This window comes from Odontesthes bonariensis, chromosome 3, assembly GCF_027942865.1.
Source record: "Odontesthes bonariensis isolate fOdoBon6 chromosome 3, fOdoBon6.hap1, whole genome shotgun sequence".
In the NCBI taxonomy this organism is placed as follows: Eukaryota; Metazoa; Chordata; class Actinopteri; order Atheriniformes; family Atherinopsidae; genus Odontesthes; species Odontesthes bonariensis.
In genome coordinates this window covers 22,179,556-22,191,580 of record NC_134508.1, presented here as the reverse complement: position 1 = coordinate 22,191,580, position 12,025 = coordinate 22,179,556, and positions in this window count along the sequence as shown.

The following is a 12,025-nucleotide window of genomic DNA, read 5'->3' as shown; positions in this document are numbered from 1 at the left end:
AGTGCCGGTCCTCCCACAGGTTCTTCCTCTGCATATTGTCACCGGACTCACTTCTGGGTCAAATCATTTGGCCTGACAGGTATGGCTCCCCGATGCTTCATCGCGGTGCTTTTTGGTTTATGTGTGCTCATGGTGCTTGTTGTGCCATAGGGTGGCTGCTTAGGTGCTGTTCCCTGCCCCTTTGTATGCTGCTGTATGGGCTCCATTGGTGAACGCCAGCGGCGATTTCCAAGCTCTCTCTCGCCCTCCCTCCGTTTTTGTGTGTACGTGCGTTGCGGCTACAGGTATGTGTTTGTTTTAAACACACACCGCATACGCTATCATTTAGTGCTGCTAATAGCGTTTTTTCTACAGGGTACTGCAATCAGCTCACTGGAGCTGCTGCTGCTTTGCTTGGTGTTTAATTTGGTCAACTTCACCGCTCTGCTTCTCTGCTGCTCGTCTGCTGCTCGTTCAAAGCGGTTGCGTTTTGCCGCTGCCTCGCAGCCACCTTGTCTTTGTCTGCCTGGCCTCCCAGATGATTAAGGGAAACATAAATACCTGGAGTTGGTTTTAAGCTTCTCTCACAAGGTTAACTTCCGTTAAGACCACCTTCTTCTGGACTACCGAGGCTGAGCAGGCATTTAAGCAATTAAAAAGATTAATCACAGCTCCCATTCTCATTCAACCAGACTCGGAACACCAATTCACTGTGGAAGTTGACGCTTCGGACTCGGGTGTAGGGTCTGTACTCTCACAACGATCGGAGAAAGAAGGTAAACTTCACCCTTCTGCCTTCTTTTCTAGGCGTCTCACTGCCGCTGAGTGGAATTATGATGTTGGGAATCGGGAGCTCTTGGCCATTAAATTGGCTCTTGAGGAGTGGAGACACTGGTTGGGGGGAGCTAAACTGCCTTTCTTAGTTTGGACTGATCACAAAAATCTCTCCTACTTTGCACAGTGCCAAAAGGCTGAATTCCCGGCAGGCGAGTTGGGCGCTGTTTTTCTAAACAAAATTTTTAATTTATTTAATTTGTTTTAATTAATTAATTTATTTTTGGCCGGTTCACGTTCTCCATTTCTTACCGTCCAGGTTCCCGTAATGGAAAGCCAGATGCTTTGTCTAGACAGTTCGCCTTTGACGATGAGACCACCGAGCCAGCACGTATCCTACCGACCACCTGCCAAGTTGGGAGTTTCGTGGTTGGTGGAGAACCAGATTCGCCAAGGATTAGGTGCCGACCCTGACCCTGGTGGCGGACCTCCTAATCACAGGTATGTGCCTGCTACAGCCTGGTCTTCAGTCTTACAGTGGGCGCATACGTCTAAGTTTGCTTGCCATCCTGGCGTTGGTGGAACCATATCTCTACTGCAACACTATTTTTGGTGGTCATCTCTGGAATCAGACGTAAGAGTATGTGTTGGCTTGTCAGATCTGTGCTCGGAATAAGAGTAGCAACACACCTCCAGCTGGACTATTGCAACCCTTGGAGGTCCCCGGCCGTCCCTGGTCTCACATCTCTCTAGACTTCATCACTGGTTTGCTACCATTGTCTGGAAAAAATGTTATTCTCACGGTGATAGACCGATTCTCTAAAGCCGTGCATTTTATTCCCTTGGTTAAGTTGCCTACCTCCACTGAGACAGCTGACCTACTCACCGAGCACGTTTTCAGGCTCCATGGTATTCCCTCTGAGATTGTCCGACCGAGGTCCCCAGTTCATTTCCCAAGTGTGGAGGGCATTCTGTGTCGCCCTAGGGGCCAAAGTCTCACTAAGTTCAGGCCACAGTCAAACGGTCAAACAGAACGGTTGAATCAAGAGTTGGAGGCCGTCTTCCGCTGTGTTGCGTCCAGCAATCCTTCCACTTGGAGCTCCAAGCTGAAGTGGGTCGAATATGCCCATAACTCCGTCACCTCGGCCACGGGGGTGTCCCCTTTTGAAGCCCCCATGGGCTACCAGCCCCCCCTTTTTCCCTTGGAGGAGAAAGATGTTGAGGTTCCCTCAGTTCAGCACCATCTTCAGCGGGTTCAATGGATCTGGTCACAAACCCGTGAGGCTCTCCTTCGCACTTCCAATCGCAACCACCACCTGGCAGACCGTCACCGCCGCCCAGCTCCACCCTACGTACCTGGCCAGCATGTGTGGTTGTCAGCAAAGGACATTCCCTTGAAAGTCACCCACAAAAAGTTAGGCCCCAGGTTCATTGGTCCATATGAAATTGACTCCGTTATTAACCCAACTGCAGTCTGCCTTAAGCTTCCAGCTTCCCTACATATCCATCCTACCTTTCATGTATCCCAGCTCAAACCTGTTTCTCATAGTCCGCTTTATGGTTTTTTTTCACAGAGGACAATTTGACAACCCTTGCATAAAAAGTTTTGTACCAGTGTTGGAAATTAGGTGATGTCGAAAAAGAAAACAAGGAGGACATACAAATCTCTCATCGATTGGTGCCCCACGGAAGCAACATGAATATCCTGTATCACTGGGTGTTGACCTGCAAGTCTTTGATTAAGAGAGTCAAACTGTGTCAAGAAATCAGGGCAGGAAGGTTTCAATGTAGGATCAAGTGACAGAGTGAGGGTCTACTTACAGGACATTGACACACTGCCAGGATGCTCCGGACATCCTATAGGTGTAACTAAAACCTAAAACATCCTTTCAACTGCTCACAGAAACACGAGGGAATGGAATGCCCAAAGAATTAGATATCAGGTAAATTCTTTGTTCTTTGATACATCACAACCGATTTCTCATGGTTTTGTAGAGATAACGGAAAATTGTCTCCCTGTTAAATGACCAGATTAGATTTTTACAGTATCACTGTATTAGATTAGATTAACAATTTGTCAAATAAAAAGGTGTTATTAATAATACTACTTATTATCAGTATGAAGTAGTAAGTGAATCCAAGAGTACATACACATTTTCTTTTTAATCCACAAAGAAATATTATGCATTCAGGGTTGCAAAGAGGCTGTCAAAACATATATGAGAACAGGTCTCAATAAGAACTTTCAGGGCTATGAAATTTTAGTGTCTTTCAAAATTATATCATGGCTTTGTTTTGTGATATGCAAAACTCTCACATCTCACAAATGGTAAAATCATTGCATTTTAAAACCTTCAAAATTATTACATGCCTATGCTTTCTTTTGCAAATGGCAACACACATCCATATAGCATTATGTGAAAGTCTCATTGAGCAACTATTACATGTTCTAACATTCTTATAAGGAGGAAGGAGAGGGATGGTGTTTCTGCCATGCAAGAGCACCAAGTTTGACTCACATTCGACCCAATACTGTTCAACAGCTTTTTCACTTCTCTACTTCATCTTCAGTCAAGGTTGGTTAGGTTTAGGCAAAAAAAACAAACAAAACCAAAAAATGGTTGTGATTAAATATCAATAAATACATAGTTAAAGGTTCACATTATGTCCCAAGAAAACTTCCCCATACAAAGCAGCAGGCGATGAAGACTGTTTCGATCTCATCATTTTTTTTTTTACACGGCTATATTTTGGTCATGTAAATAAACCTGAAAATAAAATGTTTTCTCATTAAACTGGGATGTGTGTGTCTGATCTTTGTCTACACCAAGAAGGCCAGTGCAGCACCCAGGCTACTTTATGTGCAATTTGTGGTTTGGCATTTTTTTTTTGATGGAAAGTGCAATGCCTTCCCAGAGAAAGATGGTGCCTTCACAAATGTGCAAGACATTAGTGCGAGGTGTGTGATAATGTCATGTCATGCTGTCAGTGATGCTGGCTTTTAAACTATACATAGGCTGCAGGACAGTTTTCTACCTCCTTCAGTCTCTCTTATATAAGAGGGCGTCCATAGAAGGTTGCAGCCTTTCTGAAATCTCTTTAATCATGTTGTTTTATTTGCCTGGAGGAAACCGTGCTCACTGATAGTGAGACAAGACACCAGTTTTTTTTTTTTAAATGTTCATTGCAAGTCACACTGTCATACGAAAAAAGGAATCATCTGAGTCTTTGATACTGTCTCTGATGTAGGATACAATGATTGGTTTCTATATACATTTTTATTAACATCTGTAGACTACACCCAACTAAGAGATGCATGTTATTCAGTGTACAGGTCTGATAATGCACCATGTGGTAATGGAGCAATGCGGGAGCAATTCATCTGCAACCTTTTCTGTTTGTGTGACATGGTTCTCAGTGGTGGTAATTATTCTTCATTTGCAGAGTATGCTGTTTGGCATTGACTTCCATTATTGTCCAAAACAACACACACACTGAGTCACACCGAGTGTCATGTTTCTCTGTTGCACTGGAAATGGATACTGCAGTCTAATTCACATATTCTCTTGTTGCAGCTAAAATCTTCTACGCAGCCAAGTGTGTATTAATCAGAAAGAAACTCTCATACACATCTTGAGTCAATTCTGCTGCTTTAGGAAGTGCTCTTCAAAACAATACGTTTACGTAATATGTGAAAAAATAAGTAAAGCATCGTTTTAAATGTTATATCTTGGAGTTTTAACTATTCAGTGGACAGATGGCGTTTAGAGCTGAGAGCTACAAATGTGCTGGAAGTTACAGAATATGGAGAGACTGACTCTGGATTAGTTGACAGCAACTGATAATATGACATTTTGCCTGTCATATCTTATATGCTGCTTTTGCTTAAGCAAGAGTCGAGTAGTTCATTCTACAACTACTGACTCTGTCTAATGAGAGCAGAATTTTCCCATGACCACACTGTTTGTTGTCCACTGACAGTTGTGATTATAGAGCCACAGCTGTCACAACAGCGTTTTCACAAAGCTGATTCAACTTGATGCGAGTTGGGGGAGTATCAGATTCAGGCACTAGCTCGGTGGAGATTTTCAGTTCCTTTTGTGAACAATAAAGGAGGTAACAGCTAGTTAATGTAATATCCAGCCCAGCTCACAGGGCTCCATGAGCCAAATTAGTTCAGCCTTTTTGCCTGGAGATGAACAGTTTGCTGTCCAAAGCTGGAAAATAAATACGTTACATTAACTGTATGTAAATGTTTTTAAAAGTTCAAACAAATCATGATGGCATACAAGTTAAATGGCAGAGCTAATTATGGCTCCTATAAAGATCAGAGATCATCACACAACTCAACACACTCGATCTCCTCTGGACTCTTATTGATCAGATTTGTCAGAGGTCGTATTATTTTTAATCTGAATTCTGAATAACGTGATAAGATGATAAAATGATAAAATGATCACATATCCAAGTCTGGCAAAAAAAAACTTTGTCTAAAATAGGAAAAAAATGGTTGATATGCAAAATATGAACTTGTCCTTGGACATCCGGCATATATACATGTACCATCATGGCCTTAAAAAGCTCTCTGACTCAAAACAAGGAGCTTGTTAAAACAAAAATATGCCTATCATTTGTAATTTTTATAAGGAGCTTTTTAATACATGTAGGTTTGTGTTGGTGATCTGTAACATGATGTGAAATGAAGCAGTTTCATGAGGTGATTTCTCTTTCACTGGCTGCAGTGGCCAGCTGCTGTACCACTGTACACAATACAGTGGACACACTGCCACCATCTGGCATAAACAGCATGTTCAGGCGTCTGGTCCAAGAGACAGAAATAATGAGTTATGTGGAGCCCAAACCCAGACTTAGTCACCTCACTGAAGCCAGTTAGTGTAGCTTAGTCCATCCAGATTGATATAAAACAAAAAAAAATAATTACACTGAATTGTGTGCTACAGTAAATCTGTGGGATTTTTTTTATTCAAAAGTGATTCCATGCATATGTGTATAAGTTCAAGTTCTAGAATGCGCTGCTGAGGGTGGCAGCACGTTGGAGTAGCTCTGTACCTCACATTAAGATTAATTATTTTTGCATTTTTTATTTTTATTTTTAATTATTTTTTCTAAATTTCATTCCTGTTTTTTCTTGGAAGAAATTGCATTTTTTGGACAACTGTTCCTTCCTGCCTTGGATGCTGTGCAGCTGGATTGATTTTTCCCAATACTTTTGTATATTTTGCTCTGTTGTTATGATGCATAACCATAGCAACAAGGTGGTTTACAACAGGGAGCAGCTGATTAACATTGGAAAAGCAGAAATAATTCGACAACTGAAGCCAGAAATCCCACTGGAATTGAAAAGGAGGCGTCGTGGATGCAGAGCAGGAGCAAAGAGGAGAGAAAGAAAGAAGAAGTTCAAACCATCTCTGCCATCCGTCATCATGGGCAATGTAAGATCGTTAGCTAACAAGAAGGATGAACTTCTAGCCTTGACAAGGACTCAGCAAGAATATCGGGAATGTAGCATTATGTGTTTTACTGAGACATGGCTGCAGGATCATATCCCCGACTCCAGCGTCTCTCTGCCGGGCTTCCTGACTGTACGAGCAGATCGAGATTTAAAGAGTAGCAGGAAAAGGAAACGGAGTGGATTGGCAGTGCTTGTCAACAACAGATGGTGTCACCCAGGACATGTTACTGTGAAGAGTCGTCTCTGCAGTCCTGACATTGAACTATTGGCAGTAAGTTTTCGTCCATATTATTTGCCAAGAGAGTTCACCAGTGTTGTTTTGGTGGCTGTTTACATTCCACCCTCAGCTGTTGCCGACACTGCATGTGATGTCATCAGTTCCGTTGTTGCTAAGATACAGACACAACACCCCAATTCTTTTGTGGCAATATCTGGTGATTTTAATCATGCCTCACTCTCTGCTACACTGCCAACTTTTCAACAGTTTGTCAGCTGCTCTACCAGAGAAAACAAGACATTGGATTTGTTTTACACAAATGTCAAGGATTCATACATTTCCAAATCAAGACCTCCCCTGGGTAAATCAGATCACAACCTTGTTTTTCTCTGTTCAGCATATAAACCCCTTGTCCAGAGACTACCTGTCACAAAAAGGACTGTTAGAAAGTGGTCACAAGAAGCTGAAGAAGCCTTACAGGGTTGTTTTGATGCAACCGATTGGATTTCTCTTTGTAAGCCACATGGAGAGGACATTAATGCCATGACTAAGTGTGACTGACTATATAAACTTCTGTGTGGACAACACCATCCCCACCAGAACAGTGAGATGCTTCCCTAATAACAAACCCTGGATCACCAGTGAGCTAAAGGAACTATTGAACAGGAAAAAAAAGAGCCTTTAGGGAGCGAGACAGGGAGTTACTGAGGAGTATACAGAAGCAGCTCAAAGTCAAGATCAGAGAGAGCAAGGAGGTGTATAGAAAGAAGCTTGAGAGTAAACTGCAGAGGAACAATATCAGAGATGTGTGGTCAGGAATGAAGAAGATCACAGGCCTCAAGCAGAGGGAGGATTGGATGGATGGAAGTCTGGACAGAGCAAATGAGCTGAACACATTCTTCAACAGGTTCAGTTCAGGAACAAGCTCACCATCCTCCCCTCCTGTTCCCAGCCAAAGAGACATCCCACCCTCCTCTGACCCACAGCTTTCCTGTAACATCTCCACCTCCACCTCAGTCATGGATTATTCTGCTTCCACTAGTTTGTCTTCAACCCAATCAGTAGATGCTGCTGTCCCCTTTGCCTCCCCCTCCCACTTTTCTGTTTCTAGAAGTCAGGTGAAGAGGCAGTTGGAGAGACTGAACCGGAACAAGGCTGCAGGTCCAGATGGTGTCAGCCCCCGAGTCCTGAAGGCCTGTGCAGAGCAGCTCTGTGGGATTCTGCAACACCTTTTCAACCTTAGCTTGACCCAAGAGAAGGTACCACTGTTGTGGAAGACATCCTGTCTGGTTCCGGTACCAAAGAAAACTCACCCTTCAGACATCAATGACTACAGACCTGTTGCCCTGACATCCCACATCATGAAGGTCCTGGAGAGACTCCTGTTGACCCACCTGTGTAAGCAAACCAGCACATATCAGGACCCCCTGCAGTTTGCTTATCGCCATGGAGTTGGAGTTGAAGACGCTATCATACACCTGCTTCAACAAACCCACTGTCATCTGGACAAAGCAGGCAGCACTGTGAGGATCATGTTCTTTGATTTCTCCAGTGCATTTAACACAATCCAGCCTGATCTGCTTCGTCTGAAACTCCAGAAGACTCAGGTGGAGGCCTCAACAATCACCTGGATTAATGACTACCTGACAAACAGACCACAGTTTGTCAGACTAAAGAATTGTGTGTCTAACCAGGTGATCAGCAGCACAGGAGCACCACAGGGGACTGTACTCTCACCATTCCTTTTCACTCTGTACACTTCAGACTTCCAGTACAAGTCAGACTCCTGTCATCTACAGAAATATTCAGATGACTCTGCAGTTGTCGGGTGTATCAGAGATGGACAAGAAGCTGAGTACAGAGAGCTGGTGGACCGCTTTGTGGCATGGTGTGGGAACAATCATCTCATCTTGAATGTTAACAAAACAAAAGAGATGATTGTAGATTTCAGGAGAAACAGGGTCAGATCAAACCCTGTTTCCATCATGGGAGAAGAAGTGGAGGTGGTTGAGGAATATAAATACCTTGGTGTTCATCTGGACAACAGACTGGACTGGAGACACAACAGTGAAGCAATCTACAAGAAAGGACAGAGCAGACTGTACTTCTTGAGGAAGCTAAGGTCCTTCAAGGTTTGCAACAAGATGTTGCAGATATTCTACAAGTCTGTTGTTGAGAGTGTCATTTCCTCTTGCGTCATCTGTTGGGGCAGCAGCAGCAGAACCAGGGACCTAAAAAGACTCAACAACCTGATAAGGAAGGCTGGTTCTGTTCTGGGGACGACTGTGGAACCTCTGGAGACCATAATGCAAAGAAGGATTTTGCATAAAATCAAGAGAATTATGGACAACCCTGAACATCCTCTCCATGAGACTGTTATCAGAAAACAAAGTCTCTTCAGTCAAAGGCTTCTTCAGTTTGGATGCAAAACGGACAGCTACAGGAAATCATTCCTGCCCACAGCCATCAGCATCTATAATAACTCCTTGATTTAATTGAGCTACATCAACATTTAATTTCCCTCTGGGATAAATAAAGTATTTTTGAATTGAATTTGAATTTGAATTTGAATAAAATGGTATCATATGATATTACCTCTGCTCTTATTTAGTACTCTACAACTTTACTTTAATGAGTTCAAACATTGCTGAATAATGTAGATAAACTGAAAAAAGCAATATCACAATGAAGACTCACTGCAGTGAATATTACAGTACCTACAAAGTTCTGCATTCTTACTGAAGGAAAATCATCATCATTACTGTTGAAATTAACATAAGCTAAACAATCTGTTGGGAAAATATCCATGTTGTGTTTAATTACTAAATTCAACTGTTTCTTTATTGATCTGCATTTGTAATTGTAAACATATATATATTTTGTATGCAGGGTATGTAAAGCAGAGCAATAAAAGGTCCATTAATCCTGTCAAAAATAAGTAAAAAGTGATAAAAGTAAAGTGTAAGAACAAAAGAAGGAGGCAGAAGTATAAATAAAAGTAAATGAGTAAATTCACATGTTCACTTTCCACCACTGGACTTACCTGAAGGTGTTGGTGATAGCTGTTGCAAATCCAAAGATTCTGTACTTCTAATACTATTTTAGTCATAATATTTTTTGAAGGAGTTGGTAGTCTGAGGAGGATTCATGCCACCAAATTTATGTTTTCTTTGTAGTATCTTAGCTCGATTTGTCAGTCCATGAAAGAATTTAAATGAGTTGTTTTTAAGTAAGTATAAAGTCATAATGACATAACAACAGGACCAAATAACTTCTAGCAATAATCAAACATCTATTGATATTAAAGAGACTCAACATCAAATGACTCAACAAGTTAACTTAGAGTAGATGTTTTATTTTTTATTTTCAATTTATTACAATGAAGGATTCTTTGTTTTGGGGTAAATGTAATTATTGCTGATAACTTTACTGCTATGAATTATTCAGCTGTCTGAAAGTAGTTATAAATATTTGTAAGAGTTTAATGGATGTTCCACACACATTTCAGCCAGGTCAAGCAAAAAAACTCATCACTGAAAGACTACTTTTATGGAGCAAAGATTCAGGAATCCAGTGAACTTAAAATAAGTTCTCACAGTAAAGTTATCCAGAAAACAATACGATTGTAACTGATAGGGTTAGAAAGTTGGCACTGAATGACCCATCAGCTTCAAGTGAAACTTTTAAAAGATCCGCCCATCGGTTTCTAAGGGTACAGCGATTTCAATAAAGCATTGCATCCTAATATATTCAACTGTCTGCTGTGATAGAAACCTTCCTCTCCAAGAGTCTCCAAGGCAACGTTCACGTCTTTATCTCCTGTAACATCAGTTTAAGTCACTTCTGCTTTTAAAAGCCATCTGATAATGTGACATGGCAGATTCTTGTTGGCATTTGTGATGAGTCTCTCTGCCAGTTGTTGTGCAGCTCGACTGAACAATCCCTCCGTGCTTTTGCTTTTATGCTATTGAACACAAAGCCGGTTAATGTTTGCCCTTGCTTCGGTACACCCATACTGTAAGTGCATTTGAATTGGAGTTGATTGTTTGTGTGGGCAGCAGTAATTATGTTTTGGTAAATGTAATGGCATGACTTTATTTCTGAGTGCTACTGTTGTTTGCGCATCCATATCTGTGGGTAGTTATTATTGGCAATAGGGGCTCTCTGGGGTTATTGCAGCGTCCTTTGCTATTTCTGAGTGCGAATCTAGAGTCTATTTTCAAGGTTGCCATGGAAACCATTGTATTTGTGGTGGCAGTGATTGGTGCTGCCGGCCGAGCAAGACTGTGCTATTTTTGTCCTGAGTCAACACCTGATACGTGCACGCTCAACGTCTTTCTCTCTCACACACACACACACACACACACCTACAGAGGTGTGCATGCCAGAATACAGATGTAAACATGCAATTGGACTCACACTCAGACACACACCACATACCTGCAGTGCTGTTTCATTCATATATAGCATGTTACACAAGTATGTTATGTTGCGTGTTACACAAGTATGTTTGTGTTATCTTTCCTCAGTATTGCAAAACGTCTCGATACATCTTCACCATGACAACAGTAGTAAGTAAGTGCTGTCTGTTAAGTCGCTCCACCCAAATGCATCATGTTTTCTTATTTTATGCACTTTGAAGCATGGGCAGGAAGAAGCAGATTATGTGCTCAGTCAAGTACAGAAAAAAATGAAAAGGTTCAACCATTTGTCAAATTTTTGCTTCCAAAATAACTGTTTCAAAATTATTGGCTGGTTGATTTCATGTAAATAAACTATTGGAGCTCTGGTTTGTCATATCAAATGAGAAACAAGAATTATTAGCTGATATTTGCAGTGGCTGAAATCACTTGATTTACTGTAATTTTGAACCAAAGATTATTACAGTTGCTCATTACGTATACCATTTACCGGTGCACTGAGCACATGCTGTATATTATTTCAACCACGACACCTCAGATCTCACAATGACTTTACTGGTGATGTTTTCATAATCAGGCTTTTGGTGAACTAGATCAATCCATCAGTGCAAGTTGCTGCAAATAAGAAACACGCTTTTTCAATGGCGAAAAAGTGGAAGATGGGATTTCCAAGAAATGCAAATGTTATGTGTATTTTCTGCGGGGAACCTTGCAAATGCAAATGAAAAACACCCAGGACTCAGCAGCTTCATGCCCACTCCTTCAGTAGAGTAGCCTCATCCATAACGACCCAGATTTCATTGTCCTCTACAGACAGAGCAATGAGATGAACTGTATGTGAAAAAGATCACCGTGGCAACAGGAGTTCCAGTTTGAGAAGCTGGGATGGTGGAGGCTGATGCCCAGCCTAATCAATGCCTCTCAGTCTCAACTAAGCTTGCACTGGAAGACACTTTATATCTGAAAATTCCCATCCTAAATCATCACTGACTGACAGTTTAAACAAACTGGCAGGGGATTCAGAAATGAGTACGCTTTTCGCATGCAAGGACCACCAAGAGGGCCACCTGTTGAAATCTATGCCAGGAGCTCTGCAAAGGCAATAGTGCTCACACTGGAAGAAAACATTTTTGGATGGATAAAAGCCAAAGAGATGACAAA